The sequence below is a fragment of the Pelophylax lessonae genome, assembly GCF_965119305.1.
Source record: "Pelophylax lessonae genome assembly, chromosome: 1".
Classification (NCBI taxonomy): domain Eukaryota; kingdom Metazoa; phylum Chordata; class Amphibia; order Anura; family Ranidae; genus Pelophylax; species Pelophylax lessonae.
Window position 1 is genome coordinate 171,147,819 of NC_138768.1, and position 17,849 is coordinate 171,165,667.

At 43.2% G+C, this 17,849-nt stretch overlaps 1 long non-coding RNA gene across 1 annotated transcript in view; it reads right to left on the reverse strand.

The window, feature by feature from the left end:
* Positions 1-13,045, reverse strand: part of LOC309568786 — a 174,973-nt gene extending 161,928 nt beyond the window's left edge. Inside the window, exons 1-2 of the long non-coding RNA XR_014226052.1 lie at positions 12,976-13,045; positions 8,597-8,917 (exon numbers count right to left, since the gene is read on the reverse strand). This is a non-coding gene — a long non-coding RNA (uncharacterized lncRNA). The remainder of the gene's footprint in view (positions 1-8,596; positions 8,918-12,975) is intronic.
* Positions 13,046-17,849: the final 4,804 nt, after the last annotated feature.

Consider the following 17,849-nt stretch of genomic DNA (forward strand, 5'->3'; position numbering starts at 1 on the left):
GAAAGAAGATGTATTCAGAGATAGACATAGAAATATTAATATGTCCTTGCTTAATTGTCTCTATGCCTTCTTACAGAGGTCTCTTGGGGATTTGGGTGAATTTTTGACATTTCCCCAGATTGGGAGACAGTTTTCTGGTTACTCCCCACTAGTGATGAACCGAACAACCGGACAGGGAAAGAGTTTGTTAGAACATGCAAACTACATTGAAGTCTATGGGACTCGAACATGAAAAATTAAAAGTCCTATTTTTAAGGCTTAAATGCAAGTTATTGCCCAAAAAATGTGTATGGGGGTTCGGGTACTGCCCTGGGGGACATGTACCAATGCAATTTTTTTCTTAAAAAACAATTGTTTTTATAGGAGCAGTGATTTTAATAATGCTTAAAGTTAAACAATAAAAATAAAAAATTCCTTTAAATATCATGCCTGGGGGGTCCCTTTAATGTGCCTGTAAAATGGCGCATTTGTGCAATCTATGTAGCCTGCTGCAGCAATACTGACATTTCTAAAGGAAAAAAATGGAATTTAAACTTACTCATGGCTGTAATGTATTGTCGGCTCCCGGCAATACAGATAAAAAAACAAGAAAAAACATGAAAAAACAGCAAACAGTATGCCCCCCCCCCCCCAGCCCATACCAGGTACTTTATTATTTTTTAATAAAGGACTTTTCAAAAACTGGCTTTTGTCAACCACAGCCCAGGGTTGTCGGGAAGAGGCCCTTGTCCCCATCAACATGGGGACAAGGTGCTTTGGGGAGCACCCCAAAGCACCCTCCTCAGGTTGAGGGCAAGTGGCCTGGTATGGTTCAAAAGGGGGGCGCTCACTACCCCCCCCCTTATCCTGCCCAGCCAGGCTGCTTGCTCGGATAAGGGTCTGGTATGGATTTTGGGGGGATCCCAGGCCATTTTTTTTTTTTTTTTTAATTTTGTCAGGGGGTTTCCCTTTAAATCCGTACCAGACCCAAAGGCCTGGTATGGACTGGGGGGGCCCCATGCCGTTTTTTCATGTTTTTTATCTGTATTGTCGGGAGCCGACAATACATTACAGCCGCGAGCAAGTTCAAATGTCATAAAAATCAGCCCTACACTACACTGCACTGCTTTATATATAAGCTGCAATAACTGATAAATATATATATATATATATATATATATATATATATATATATATATATATATATTCTACACTGCCTAATCTATTACTAGATACAACGCACAATCCACTAACTACCTGCCTAATCTCATTCCTACCTCGTCTAACACACAATACACAGCTGCCGTATAAGCAGCAGCTTTATATAGTGCGGGGTGTGGACTTAGCCCCTGAACTATGATTGGCGAAAGGCACCCTGCCTTTGGCCAATCACGGATGTTGTGCTGTGATTGGCCAAAGCATACAGGTCATGTGCATGCTTTGGCCAATCATCAGACAATCAGCAATTTATTCACTCCAGCAGCGCAGTGCATTATGGGGCGCTCATTGGTGGGTGAACTCCCCACCAAGTGCCCCATTTGTTAGTGTGTTCAGCGAACACACGAACACCCGATGTTCGAGTCAAACTAACGTTCGACTTGAACTCGAAGCTCATCCCTACTCCCCACCCAATGGTGATATTCCCTGCCAAAATTGCATCTGGACATACACATATATATATATATATATATATATATATATATATATATACGTCATAAGGCGATTGCGCGGTAACGTCAGGGTGTCATATTACAGCATGACGGGACGTGCGTGATGACGCAAATGCAGAAAATAACATGAGAAAACCCTATAAATAGAGGGAAGAAGGGGGAGGTCCCCATTTTGGCTCCAACCATGTGGGGATAGTTTGGTCCCCTCCATTTTCTTCCTCAACCTTTTGACACTTTTACTTTGGTGCATTTAGTTTTCACTCCTGACAAAGCTTTTTGTAGAGTTTTAATTTTTTGGGAGCACAATTATGATTTGGGGTAAAGCATGGTTTGTGGGGAGGGTGTTTCTTTAGGGTTGGCAGGCTTTACCAGTGCTAATAACATTTTGTTTTTTGATGAGATAGGCTTGATCAGCTTTTCTAGCCTTCAGAAATAGACTAGGCAGGACAAAATTTGTCAGTCTATTTGTTAGCCAGCCATCCTATTTTGAGAGCAGTAGATATTAGAAAGGCTTGAGGAACAAGAGTAGTCAGCCAATTTAATAGTGTGTAGCTATCCAGATTCTGACAGGCCATATTCTCTGAGACAGACTTGACAAGAGAGCTTATGAGGGAGAGATTTGCTATGAGGCAGGTCTGTTGCTTCAAATGTCAGACAGCCACTAAGCTTTGTGAGCAATGAACATACAGATACTAGCTCCAGTGGATAGGTTTGCTACAAGAGAAGATATTTAGGATAGATATGACCCACAGGGATAAAGCCTTACAACTTTCAGTGCCATTTGTTTTAGGTAGACTTGATGAGGAGCAAGCATAACCAGTGGAGTGCAGCTACCTAGATTTTTATAGACCATCTTGTCTAGACAGGCACAATTTGAGATGCCTGTCTAGACAAGATGGTAATTGTCTTCTCTTTTCTCATTATCCATCTTCTCTTCTTCTCGCTTGATTATTTATTATTGTGTGCACTTAATCATTAGTACACTATTGGCCAACCAATAAACCCACCCTCCCTTTTTGTACATGTATACAGTCCAGACAATGTTTTGTAGGTGTGAATAAAAGTTATATTTTAGATACTTATGGTGCGTAAGGGAATGCACCCTTCATACACTGTAGTTTAAGTTTGTTGCCAGTCTGGTATTTTTTGCTAAACTTCAGGTATTAATCTGTGTTGTTTGTACTAAAAAATGGCACAGGTAGCTGGGCACTGCCATGGGACCAATTTGCACTAAATTGCATTCCTGACCAGGATTGTCATAATCATGATTGTGTCAGCAGGTCGTTAGGGCATCTTATATCATGATTGACAATAGATCCACACTGTTGGACTATGTTATTTATGCTGGATTTACATTGTTTGCCATGGTCTTTTTTGTTTTGTTTTTGAAATAAAATGCTTTTTTTTTAATGGTGTATGTAGTTTTTTCACGTTGTCATTTTTTTTCTACTGAATGAGTAATTAGTACTACATATCCTACTTGCCCTCCTTTCACACCTATATGTGTGTATGTGTATATATATATATGTGTGTGTGTATATATATACCCCTATACAGAAGTTCAGATGCCATGCCTGCCTCCAAAGACGCCCAAAAAACGCCCAATAAACGCCCAACAACCCCATCCCTGCGCTACTGAAAATCTAAGAAAAATTATCTTTTTTTCTGGTTCTGGACATGCTACAGAGCGGAAACTTCACAGGTACACTTTTTAGACCCCCAGACACTAAATCCACAGAAATCTCTTTTTTTTTTTCAAATTAATTTTTTCAATAATTGGCTCTCTATCAAAAACGACAATTTTTAAGAACTTTTTTTTGTGTGAAAAATAGTCCCTGGGGCATGACCCAGAACCCTAGGCACTTTTTAGGGGTATTTATTTGGTTTTAGGGCTTCAAAACAGTGTTTTTTTATTCCATATATAGATATGTATACACACATATATTTATATACATCTCTATCAAAAACGTCAATTTTTAGGAACTTTTTTTGTGTGAAAAATAGTCCCTGGGGCATGACCCAGAACCCTAGGCACTTTTTAGGGGCATTTATTGGGTTTTAGGGCTTCAAAATTGTGTTTTTTGATTCCATATATATATATATCTACATTACGGTCACCCTGACATGGAAGAGTTCGGTCACCCTGGCATAGCAGAGTCAGTTCACCCTAAACTACATTACGGTCACCCTGACATGGAAGAGTTCGGTCACCCTGGCATAGCAGAGTCAGTTCACCCTAAACTACATTACGGTCACCCTGACATGGAAGAGTTCAGTCACCCTGGAATAGCAGAGTCAGTTCACCCTAAACAACACTACGGTCACCCTGACACTTAAAGCTTTCCCTACAGAAACTAGATTGTTGAATCTAACTATAGTGGTATATAGTACCCTAACTACACTGCATATCCCTTTCCTCACACTAATAATTGCAAAATTACACTGGAGCAGCAGGAGTAACAGAAATGCTTCCACTCTATTGCACAGCCTCTCTATTGCAGTGCTTGATGGTCGACCCGAACCGTTCGATCATCCTTAATAAGGATATGTGTTTTTTTTTTCTGCATGAGTTCCCCCTTGAACATTCTTGCCAGACCGCTATCTAGGACAACGGGTTAACATGAATTTGGTGGGGACCGCACACTATTTTGTTTTCTTTTTTTTTTTCCTGAAAGAGGGGGGGGGGGGCTTCAATTCTCATTGTCTCCTTTCTTGGCCGCCCAGCCTGGATGCTTAGATAATAGTCTTGTGTGTGTTTTGAAGGGGAACCCATCCATGGGGACAAGGGTTTCATCACCACATTTCTGACCCAGTGGATGTGCGGGTCTGTGGGGGGACTTCTCTGAATGTGAAAGTCCAGTTAAAAAGAAGATGGCCCCAGATATCCAGACCCACTTTGTGAATGAGTAAGGGGTACAAACTACCATGGGTTACTCATTCACTTAAAATGTTGATAAAGTAAATAAACACACAGACAAACATAATGTTTTAAAAAAAAACAAAACAAAAAAACAATATGAACCCTGATGTAACTTTAGCTTCAATATGATCATCCAGTGATGTTGATCCATCATCAATAACAATGAAGGATACCCTGATTATCCACAGAAGCAAACATTAATACCCATCTACAATAATCCTCCCCTGCCAGACTCTTGCCACAGATTAAAGCCTACAGGCAAGTGTCCAGAAGCTTCATTTAGTCGCAGTAGGTCTGGGCTGGCAAACAAACTGACTAAATCTAGCCATTGAATTTGTCTATCCAGTGATTAATGAACAGCTTTGATTTCGGTCAAACCCATAGTTGACCTGAACCTGAAGCTCATCCCTAATCATTTATATGCTGTAATGTAGTTTGAGGTAGGTGGGTTGAACGAAAGCATATAGTTGGGCAGAGTTCAGATATGTGTCAGAAGACACAGTTACTGGAACAATAATTGCAGAATCAGAAGCTTGGTGTCTCAGCTTATAGCTTAATGTAGTTGTATCACATGGGGACACTACTGAAACCAGGGGAAAACTGCTTAAAGTGCAAACCTACAGCTACATAACAATCATTATGTGTGCATGAAAACAGATATTTCTTCTTCAATTGTAGTGCTTATTTAAAATATATTTGAGAAATGTTTCCTGCCTTCACTGTGACTGAACACAAACCACTTTATTTCTAAGGCTCATAGGTAATGACCCCCCCCCCCCCCCCAACACCACTGTCACTACATGTAGCTTTAGCTACGTGTGATGTTGTCTTTGATAGTCTGTCATCAGATGCTCAGCTAAAAAAATATGTGCTAATCTGAAAACTTTAAGCACTATATGCTTCTTGGAGAGATAAACCAAATCAGAAGCTATGCAGCTTACATATTGTAATGAAAATAGTTAATTTATTAAGAACGTTTTTTAATAGTGTCAATTGCTAATGTGTTTCACCACTAATAGCTACGCGTGGATAAATCTTTTAAAATGGAAAAGACTGAAAGCCTTTCTAACTTCTTATATTGACCAACATGTAAAACAGATGTAAGATTTACTACTTTTGAGTGTTGAACAAATAGCCTTCTGAAAAAATTTGTGGTATGACTGATATATACCAATTAATATGTATTATAATTATCAACATCCTGACCCTTGTTCTACCAATTTTATTAAATTATTTAGTACTGCTATAGACAGACGGGCTGCTTTTCTAATGATTTTAGGAATCATCTTACAATAAAGTGGGTGAACATTCATTTCAGTTATTCCAAATATGTAAAAAGCAAGTTCCTGATTTCTTTTGTTACCAATTAGATGCAGATGAAATAACAAAACAGGAGTTTTCTTTTTAATAAAACACCCCCCCCCCCCCTTTTGAAAATGCCAGATGTGGCAGGGAGAAAATAAATGGGACTTTATATGTGCCACCAGGAAATCACACAGAAATTAAAAAATAATAAAAAAAAAATTCCATAAAGATAGAAACTGTTACCTGTAAGTTATATTTTGAGATTTAATATATCTGAGATATGATTTGGGTTAATAGTTCTTTGACCATGAGTGAAAGCTTTAACACAACAACAGAAATGTATTGGTAAATAGCGAGGAGGCCTAAATTAATGCACAGCGATCTATCTATAGAACAGAAAAGGGAAAAAAAATCATAGGTTAAATGAACAAATACAGAGTATAATATTCAAAACAATAAGATACAAACAGCAAGACAGACAACACATAGGACAAACTTTTAGATATAAGTACCAGAGGTATATTCCATAATTACCATGTACACGCGGGCCCCTTCTAGTCTGGTCCCCTTCTAGTGTAGTCTGGTGTTTCAGAGAGTTCTCTCTTCCAAGCCTTAAACTAATATAAACCTATCTCTCATAGCTTTTCATAGGGCCATCCTGATTGGAGGAGCTATCTTACCCCTCTCCTCCCTCGGGGCGTATCTCATTCTCATCCAGGATTGGACAATTTCCCCATCCCATAGAATTGGCATAACTCAGCCCCTCGCTAGCACCTTCTCTCTGGGGGGGAGAATAATAATGCCAGGTCATATCCTGAGATGAAATTGTCCATTCCTGCACAGATAGCCACCTTCATTGCATACCTAAAGAGAGCATCTCGAAGTGGAGGCGGAGATAACAAAGGAAATAAAACATCCTGGTCTAAATTATTACCTTGGCCCTGTGAAGTCTGAGAAAAGGAACTTAATTAGGGGTTTCCTTTCTCGCATACAAGTTTACAGCAGGTACATAGAAGAACATCTTTAGGGACACACACTTGTTTAGCCCAACCTAACATTAAAAAAAAAAAAAAAAAAAGGAAAGAGAAAAAAATACACAAAAACACCCTCTCATAAATTCCACATATCCTACCAGAAGTGTATCACCTAATGGGGGATCTAACTAAGTTCACACACACATCGAGATATATAATACTAATCCATATATATTTGCCTTCAAGCACAAATTGTAGATCTCATTCATGAAAACAAAATTTACGGTCGTGAATACATTTTCTTTTCTTATCTTTGGATAATTAAAATGGATAAACACACTATTTATTTTGTAAAATGTCCCAATTCTTTTAGTAAATCAGCCTCAGAGACAACAAATTAGAATGTTTTAAAATCATATGATGTGTGTATTTCAATATTAAATTAAAAAAAGATATATATATATATATATTTTATTTGTATTTTTTATATGTAAATTAAACACAGGGGCAGTTTTATGATTTTTAGGTGGCTTTTTACATTTCTGTGTTCATAATGAAGTAATATTTTACCCTTGTTATTTTTGGTGATGTTTTGCAGTCTCCCTTATATTGCTTCACTTGTCCACCCATCCTGCTTGTTCTTCCTATAGCCTATAGCCAAACAGCTGGGGTTATATTATTAGACATATGCCACATGTACAATCACTACATAAACCTTACAGTCAGCACATTCTAAGGGCACTGGTGCAAGACAATTACAGTTATTAATTCTCCATGCCTTTATCAGATCACCATTATTATCATTCACCAGCATCACATACAGTGCTTTTTTCTAACTGTCACTAATTGCTAGTTATCAGCAAACCTTTTCAGAAACTCAGTGTGCTGCAATTTCAAAAAGCAGACACAGCATGTCACAGAACTACATGTACAGGCAGACAGGTTATTTGCATGGCCAGTTTGAAGGTCTGTTAGTGACTCAGTGTCAAATGACACATAGCAAATGTATTACTTGGCTGCGTGTGGTCCAATTACCTTCTGCAGTAAGATATGATCTAGTTTTCAAGGAACTGTAATAATTTTAAGTCAATTTGATTGTAATTTGTATAAGTTTATACACTTTAAGCTGATATTAAATATCAGATTTTACATTGTGTATACTGTGTATACAAAAAAAATAGGACAAAAGATTCCCAGAGCACACAGGGACAGATTTGTCTGGCACACTGGGCCTGATTTACTAAAAGAAATGCCACAATAGCCAGGAGTCATTTCAATAAAGACAATTGGCACATTTTAATTGTAGGATTGTATTATCGCAGTTCTTTGCACACTCTGTAAACACTGTCCCACAACTGATAACTCATGTCTAGTGTATACATGCAGGGGGCTATCAAGGCTTAGAAAGCTTTTGCACGTTGTCAGTAGGGATGATCGAACTTTTGAAAAGTTCAGTTCGACCAGAACACCCGAACTTCCCAAAAGTTCGGTTCGGATTTCAGAACCCCATTGAAATCAATGGGACCCGAACTTCTGGAATCAAAAAACACCATTTTGAAGCCCTAAAACCCAATAAATGCCCCTAAAAAGTGCCTAGGGTTCTGGGTCATGCCCCAGGGACTATTAATCACACAAACAAAAGTTCTTACAAATTGTCGTTTTTGATAGAGAGCCAATTATTGAAAAAATTAAAAAAAAAAAAAAGAGATTTCTTTGGATTTAGTGTCTGGGTGGTCTAAAGGGTGTACCTGTGAAGTTTCAGCTCTGTAGCATGTCCAGAACCAGAATTACAGCATACCAAACCTTCAAAAATGACTTTTTTGCTTAACCGCACCTTTCTTTTGCTCCTAATCAACGGCTCAGCCAATGTGTATGATGGGGACATAATGCAGTGCACTGGGAACAAGATTAGAGGTTTTTTTGGAAAAAGGTGCTGTCTCTTTAAATGTGCATATAATTAACGGGTGTATTTCCACAATGGGGCTATTATTACCAAATGTTTTCAAGAAGTCCAAAGATGTATGTAATTGCACTTTATTTCATGTAAAATGGTGTTTGGTGCACTTTAACTTGAATTCTCACAAGAAACAGACATATATGCACGGATACATTGAGGGTTAGGGTTAGGGGTAGGGGCCACAATGTAGTGCACAGTGAACAAGATTAGAGATGTTTTGGATGAATACTGTTATCTCTTGACTTTGAATAGAAGTAAAGGATGCTTAAAAATTGGGCATTTGGTGGTGCGGACGATGCCTTGACACCATATCCCTATGAAAGTGCTGGTAATGAAGGCAATAATTGCCTTTGTAAGGAAAAAAATTACAATGATATGCATCTGTGTGACAGGTGCGCAAAAATTGTTGTTTGGGTGTTGGCGGAGCCATACCACTGTAAGCCCAAAGAGCTGGTGTTGAAGAAGGCGTAAAAATTATGAAGGTGTGCACCTGTGGAACAGGTGCGCAAACATGGTAGTTTTGGTGTTGGCGGAGCCTCCCCACCATAACCCCAAAGAGCTGGCTTTGAAGGAGGCCCAAAAATTGTAAAGGTGTGCACCTGTGGAACAGGTGCGCAAACATTGTAGTTTTTGTTATAACCAAAATGAGGTTCTGTGAACGTAAAGAGAATGAGAGGAGGGTTTGAGGGTGGCACCATGGTCCAGGCTTAAACTGAGGCTCAGCTGCCACATCACAATGATAGCCTAGTCTACAAGGTCTGCATCAGGTGCATCAAAGCTTGATATCCACGACTGATTCATCTTAATGAATGTCAAACGGTCGACTGAGTCGGTGGAGAGTCTCGTTCGATGGTCTGTGACGAATCCTACTGCTGCGCTGAATGCCCGTTCCGATAGGACACTGGAAGCAGGGCAGGCCAACAACTCCATGGCATACTGGGCCACTTCTGGCCAGTGGTCTAATCTTAAGACCCAGTATGCCAGTGGATCGGCATCGTCACATGAAAAGCCCTCTGTGTCACTTTGTGCCCTCACGTAATCGTCCACCATGTGATGCAGACGCTGTCGATGTGATGTGGCAGCTGAGAGGCCTGGGCGGTGAGGACTAAAAAAATACCGAAAGGCATCTGTCAACCGCACGCCTTCTCTAACGCTCCTCTCGTGACCAACACCAGTAGAATCCATGGTAGGTTGTCCCCGCCCCTGCACCCTACGGGAGTCGGGGAACGTGTTCACCAGATTCCTCTTGAGACTGTCCTCAAGGGATTTGATCCTGTGGACTCTCTGGGTGGATGGGAAAAGCTCCGAGACTTTACACTTGTACCGGGGGTCAAGTAGGGTGGCCAACCAATAGTGGTTAGTCTCTTTAATGGCCTTGATTCTGGGGTCCTTTCGCAGGCCCTGAAGCATGATGTTTCCCATGCGTCGCAAATTAGCGAAGGCCTGAGAAGCTGACTCCTCAGGGTCACTCATAACGACATTATCTTCAACGGGCTCCTCCTCCTGCCAGCCACTTACTACTCCAAAGTGTCCCGAGGGAGTCAAACTAGGCCTTGCAGATTGCCGCATGTCTTCCTCCTCCTCCTCCTCAAACCCTGCAAAAGTTCCCGCAGAATCGTCCTCCTCCTCCTCTTCCACCCCTGGATCCTGCTCGGGCCTCTGAGAGCTAGGCATAATGGGGTCAGGATTCTCAGGATAAAGGGGGCCTTGAGAGGCTAGGAAGTCCTCCTCTTCCTCCTGCTGCTCTGCCTCCAGTGCCCTGTCCATAATGCCACGCAGAGTGTACTCCAACAAAAACAGTACCGGTAGGGTGTCACTGATGCATGCGCTGTCCCGGCTGACCATCCTTGTGGCCTCCTCAAATGGCAAGAGGACAGCGCATGCATCCTTAATCAAAAGCCACTGCCATGGTGAAAAGAAGCCCAGGCGCGCAGAGCCAGTGCTGGTGCCGTACTCGCATAGGTATTCATTGAGGGCCCTCTGCTGCGTGTACAGGCGCTGCAGCATAGCTAAGGTGGAGTTCCAGCGGGTGGGCATGTCACAGATGAGGCGGTGTACCGGCAGGTGAAACTCGCGCTGCACTTTGGCCAAACGTGCAGTGGCACTGTACGACCGCCTGAAGTGACTGCACACCCTTCTTGCCATCCTTAGCACATCCTGCATTCCCGGGTACGAGTTCAAAAAACGCTGTACCACGAGATTCAGGACATGCGCCAGGCATGGCACATGGTTTAACTTTCCCTGACGAAGGGCGGCCAGGAGGTTTGACCCATTATCAGTAACCACCATCCCTGGCTGCAGCTGGCGTGGTGTCAACCACCTCTGGGCCTGTGCCTGCAGAGCCCCAAAAATCTGAGGGGCAGTGTGCTGCCTGTCCCCTAGACACACAAGCTGCAGCACTGCGTGACACCTTTTGGCCTGAGACATAGAATAGCCCTTTGAACGTTTACGTGGTACCTCATCATATTCAAAGGACCATTCTGCAGAGGAGGGAATGGAGGAGGTAGAGGAGGAGGAGCAGGAGGGGGTAGAAGTGATCGATCTACCCGGATCAGCGGCACCACCAGCTGTTTGCAGACGTGGGGGCAACACTGGCTGCAGCACCGAGCCCTGGCTACAATCCCTTCCGCTGGCAAGCAGTGTCACCCAGTGAGCAGTGACAGAAATGTACCGTCCCTGCCCATGTTTGCTTGACCAAGTGTCAGCCATCAAGTGTATCTTACGGCTGACTGACTTGGCCACGGACGACACTACATTGCCTTCCACATGTTGGTATAGGGATGGCAGGGCCTTACGGGAAAAGTAATGCCGACTTGGCACCTGCCACTGTGGAACTGCACATTTTGCGAAGTCACGGAAGGGAGCAGACTCTACCAGGTTAAATGGTAATAGTTGCAGAGCCAGTAGTTTAGCCAAACTACTGTTTAGACGCTGGGCATGTGGGTGGCGGGGAGTATACTTCCAGCATGTGTGGAATCGAAATTTGGCGTCTAGATGTTACAGCTGGTGGTGTGCTGGAGGTAGATGCGACACTGCCTGCTATATCATCATCCCTGCCAGTGGAGGCTGCCAACAGGTGACGAGTGACTATAGCAGGGCCAGGAACAGACTGATGTGCAGGTGGAGCAGATGGAGCAGGAGGAGGAGCGCAAGGAGAACTAGGAGGCCGACTGACCGATCTTTGGCCCTTTTGTGGGTTCTTTAAATGCTCCTGCCAACGGGCCGAGTGGTGGGTTGTCAAATGCCTGTTTAGGCAGCTTGTACCCAGGTGCTTGACATTTTTGCCACGTTTTATACCCTTCTTACAAATCTTGCAGATCGCAACTGTTTTGTCTGCATGGGATGTCTCAAAAAAGGCCCAGCAAGATGAGGTGTGTATAGTGGCCCGGGAGACAACAGGTGCGGCCTTAGATGGAGTAGGCCATCTGCTCTCCCCTCTTGTTTGCTCTGCCTCCTCCTCAACCTCAGACCCAACATCTGACTCCATCAAAGACTGAGCATCAGGCCTGGCCTGGGAGACAACAGGTGCGGCCTTAGATGGAGCGGGCCGTCTGCTCTCCCCTCTTGCTTGCTCTGCCTCCTCCTCAACCTCAGACCCAACATCTGACTCCATCAAAGACTGAGCATCAGGCCTGGCCCGGGAGACAACAGGTGCGGTCTTAGATGGAGCGGGCCGTCTGCTCTCCCCTCTTGTTTGCTCTGCCTCCTCCTCAAACTCAGACCCAACATCTGACTCCATCAAAGACTGAGCATCAGGCCTGGCCCGGGAGACAACAGGTGTGGCCTTAGATGGAGCGGGCCGTCTGCTCTCCCCTCTTGTTTGCTCTGCCTCCTCCTCAAACTCAGACCCAACATCAGACTCCATAAAGGACTGAGCATCAGGCTGGAGTAGATGGCCGACACTGTGGTCAAACAGCTCAACTGACTCCTCTGTCATGTCTGAAGTTGGGTCTAAGGGAGGACGTGAGGTGGACATGGACTCATCTGTATTTGTTCTGCCAACTGCAGAAGACTGACCACTTTTCTCTGCCTGGGTCACTGTAGTTGCAGATGATGACGATGATGAGGGTTTGGTCATATAGTCCACCACCTCCTGTACATACTGTGGACGTATAGCTTGGCCACTGCCGGAGAACAATCCAAATGGTGGCCTGGCTGAGGACTGACCACCACGTCCACCCCTGCCTCTAGACACCCTAGAAGCTGTGCCCCTTTCCGCAGCAGGGCCACGTATGCCTTTTCTTGGTCTACCAGGCATATTTCTCACTGATGCGTTGGCAACTGTGTGCGGTGAAAAACGCACACTGCTATGCGACCCACAGTTGTCGCTGGATACAGCACAGCAGATGTGTCACGCACAGTAGCAAAGGCTTTTGCACAGTGGACCTAACGCTTTGAACAACAGGCGTTAGGTTGTCACTGATGCGTTGGCAACTGTGTGCGGTGAAAAACGCACACTGCTATGCGACCCACAGTTGTCGCTGGATACAGCACAGCAGATGTGTCACGCACAGTAGCAAAGGCTTTTGCACAGTGGACCTAACGCTTTGAACAACAGGCGTTAGGTTGTCACTAATGCGTTGGCAACTGTGTGCGGTGAAAAACGCACACTGCTATGCGACCCACAGTTGTCGCTGGATACAGCACAGCAGATGCGTGTCATGCACAGTTGCAAAGGCTTTTGCACAGTGGACCTAACGCTTTGAACAACAGGCGTTAGGTTGTCACTGATGCGTTGGCAACTGTGTGCAGTGAAAAACGCACACTGCTATGCGACCCACAGTTGTCGATGGATACAGCACAGCAGATGTGTCACGCACAGTTGCAAAGCCTTTTGCACAGTGGACCTAACGCTTTGAACAACAGGTGTTAGGTTGTCACTGATGCATTGGCAACTGTGTGCGGTGAAAAACGCACACTGCTATGCGACCCACAGTTGTCGCTGGATACAGCACAGCAGTTGCGTGTCACGCACAGTTGCAAAGGCTTTTGTACAGTGCACCTAATGCTTTGAACAACAGGCGTTAAGTTGTCACTGTATTTTGCTGCCTAGCAAGCACGTACACCTGCTGTGATACAGCAGCACTGTGCCACGTGCTCACTAAACAGAACCCTCACACTTTCCCTACAGAAACTCAATTATTAAATATAACTAATGTAGTACAAAGTTCCCTAACTACACTAGATATCCCTTTCCACTAAATAGAAAGCTCCATACAGCAGAAGACTGACACTGTCCCTTAAGTTTTTTTTTTTGTAACTCTAAGAACCAGCACAATCGCTGTATCTATCTACACTGGCTGTAAGCTAAATACAATTCTGCTATATGGAGCTTTAGAACCACTCGATATATAGGAAATGTAGTGTAGCAAAGCAGGAGTCAGACAGAACTGCTTCAACTCTCTTCAACAGGATCTGGATAACTGTGCTAGGGGTTAGGCGGGGCCATCTTATATAGTGTGGGGGCGTATTCACTCCTGATTGGCCTCTGGTCCCCGTAGTCACTCCAATCACGTTCCTAGTAGACTCCTGCCCCCTCATTGGCTTTTGCAGACGTTTCTGGGCCAATCACGGGCTTTTAAAGCCCATTTCGTGTCCCAGTGCATTTTGGGCGGTTCTGGTGGCCGAATACCGAACTTTTGCCACAAAAAGTTCGGTATTCGGCCGAATATCGAACATCCAATGTTCGGGTCGAACCGATGGTCGACCCGAACCATTCGATCATCCTTAGTTGTCAGGAGAGTCTTTATAAAATATCTCACATGAAAAAATGCTTTTTATGGCCACATAAACACAGACATTTTTTTCAAAGTACATCTAAGGCCCAGTATTTTTTGGGGAAAGTGTAGATCGGGGTTAATCACAAACAAACAAAGAATTTCCCAAGTATCCAATGTGTCCTCATGCAAAATCCAGTGAACAAGCTGGAAAAATTTTCCAGCACACTTACCACACTTGACCTAATTTATCCACTGCTATATGTGCTCCAACTTGGAGATTCTCAAATATAAAGTTAGGACCACAGAATACAGAGAAACATTTCTGAGGCATTGCAGCTTTTAAATGTGTTTTCAAATGTGTGCAACTAAACCCTCTGTATTTAACGTGAATTGTTAGGGTCAATTTTCATGCCATTTTGTAAATTTATTTTGCAGGCTAACCTGTGAGTGCACTAGGACATCTCTGCTCAACATTACAACCTCTTTCCACTACATTTGCAGCCTCTTCCTGAATGAGCACTGATAACAGCAAAAGCACAAGTAGCAAAAGAAGAATCATCCTATTGTGATATGTGCATGATTAAGTTAGGAATAAGCAAACTTCTTAAAAGTTTGTTTGGTTATAGTTTGACCACAATTTTTAAATATTCATGAATTTTCGAAATTCTCCATTTCTCAACCAAAACCCATTTAAGTCAATGCAAATCTGAACCAGGCATCAAAAATATGTATGGTAAAGCAAACATTATACAAAATTAGGCAGAATGATTTGGAAAATTACTGGCAGCCCTAGCTGATGAGTCAGGAAGATCAAAAACAGCCTAAGCTGCTTTCTTTAAAAATGCTATGATGAATACAAAATAGAAGCTATATGCAATAGACGTCAATAAAAAAGTACTAAAAACACAAACTGTGCAGTGCTCAACCCAATGGTCAGCGAACAAAGTTGTGCTAACTATAAAGTGCAAATGTGCATATATTTTACATTTATATGGTGATACATAAATAAATAAAAAAAAATAAAAAAGTGTTATACTATACAAATAATCAAAATGTCCACAAAACAGTCTTTAATCAAGAAGAATTATCTCCCAAGTGAATCTCAAGACATCAAGTGAAGACATCCAATGAAGAAGTGCTTCTTCATATAACCCAAAGTGCATCCACGGTGTGCCAAGTTCCACCACCACTGTGCACTCACGAAAAGTATAAATAAAGCCAGCCTGTCAAAATCTCCAGTCTCACTGACTTCCCATTATGGTCTCCCAAGCCCGTTCCTCTATGGTAATCCAAGCAGCTGGATAGGCCTATGCTGTGGAAATTTGCTCACCACAAGGTGCCCCAGAGGAATATAATAGTGTAATATTTTATTGTAGAATTAAAATTACAAGCAGTAAAAAACCACATGGAAAAAACAATGCATCCAAAACATACCAAGATGGCCACTACTCCGATACACAGGCATGACAGCGTGATTTCAGTGTGTAGAGCTCCTCCCTATGTCTTTCGTGAGCAAGCACGTCATCAGGGGAACCGCCAACCTTGCTCAGGCAGTAGCAGATGCAAATATAAACAGCTCTGAAGCAGCCGCTAGCCTAATTTTCCCAGGAACCTTTTGTAAAACTGAACTATCAAAAATAGCACTGACATTTGAGTTTACATTTGACCATCTTTGCAATTTAGTCTAAATTTAACAATCTCTTAAATTTGGTATCACCTTTTCTTTAAGTAAAACAGGGATAAAACTTGAGAACACTGTGAAAAAAAGCTCTGTTATCTACCCATAAAAAATAATATTTTAACTATGCAAGCACCATTATTCAGACTATAAATGTACATGTACTGTATGGGTAGAGTTGAGCGGACACCTGGAAGTCTGTGTTCGGCGGGTTCGGCCGAACTTGAAAAAAAAGTCCGGGTCCGTGTCCCGGACTTTTTCCTAACTTTACCCGGACACCGAACCCCATTGAAGTCAATGGGGACCCGAACTTTGAGGCACTAAAATGGCTCTAAAACACCAATGGAAAGGGCTAGAGTGCTGCAAATGGCAGCAAAACGTAGTTAAGAGCATGGCAAGTGCTCTGCAAACAAATGTGGATAGGGAAATAACTTAAAACAACAAAAAAAACAGAAAAATAAAACAAATTTCTTCATCTGTGAAGGACGAGGCCCATATGGAGTAGGAGGGAGGTTGAGGTGGTGGTGGATGTGGCGGTGTAGGTGGAAGCGGCAGTGGAGGAGGACGAGGTAGCCAACACTGCTTTTTTTCAGTCATTTTAAATGAGGGTACACCCCAAAAGAGTGAGAAAGATCAAAAATATAACAATGGCTGGGTAAGGTCGGTATCCATCTCTATTCTGCACAAGGTACGGAAAAGTCATGTGGGATCCATGCCTGGTTCATTTTAATGAACGTGAGCTTGTCCACATTGTCTCTGGACAGGCGGCTGCGCTTGTCTGTGATAACGCCCCCAGCCGTGCTTAATACACGTTCAGATAATACACTGGCCGCAGGGCACGCCAGCACCTCCAAGGCGTAAAGGGCAAGCTCAGGCCATGTGCCCAATTTGGAGACCCAGAAGTTGAAGGGGGCAGACCCGTCATTCACTACATGTAGGCGTGTGCACACATACTGCTCCACCATATTGGTGAAATGCTGTCTCCTGCTAAGACGTTCCATATGAGCTGCTGGTGCTGCTGTTTGTGGCGTGCTGACAAAGCTTTTCCACATTTCGGCCATGCAAACCCTGCCTTCTGAGGTGCTGGCGGTGCCCTGGTTGCGTTGGCGACCTCTTCCTCCTCCTCTGCCTTGGCCTTGTGCTTCCACTGTGGCCCCGCTGTCAGGTGGGAATGCCAGCAGCATCGCGTCTACCAGCATGTGCTTGTACTTGTGTAATGTTCCGGTACCTTTGGTACCCTAAATTACACTTTCCACAAGTGTATGCGCCCTACCATTTACTTTTGGAAAGGTGCGCATACACCTTTAAGACTGGAGCTGTCATCACTCAGCGCCGGACTAGATGGCTATTTAAGGCGTCGGTTCTCACTCACATGTGTTCGTTCAAACACCCTTATCTGGATGCTAACCTTGCTTGAAGCTTCCATGCTTGCAAGCTTACTTCGCTGACGGAACCTCGCTGCGCTGATCCCTGTATCCCGCTACTGGATCATCCGCCTCTCCTGAACCACCCTTCGGCTGTATCGCTAATAGTGCTAAGTACCCCACAGGGGAATTCTCTATAAACTTATACTAAGCTTACACTATCTAGCTCTGCATAGTAGAGACTGTTTATCACATCTGCATAAACTAGATTGCTAGCTCTTG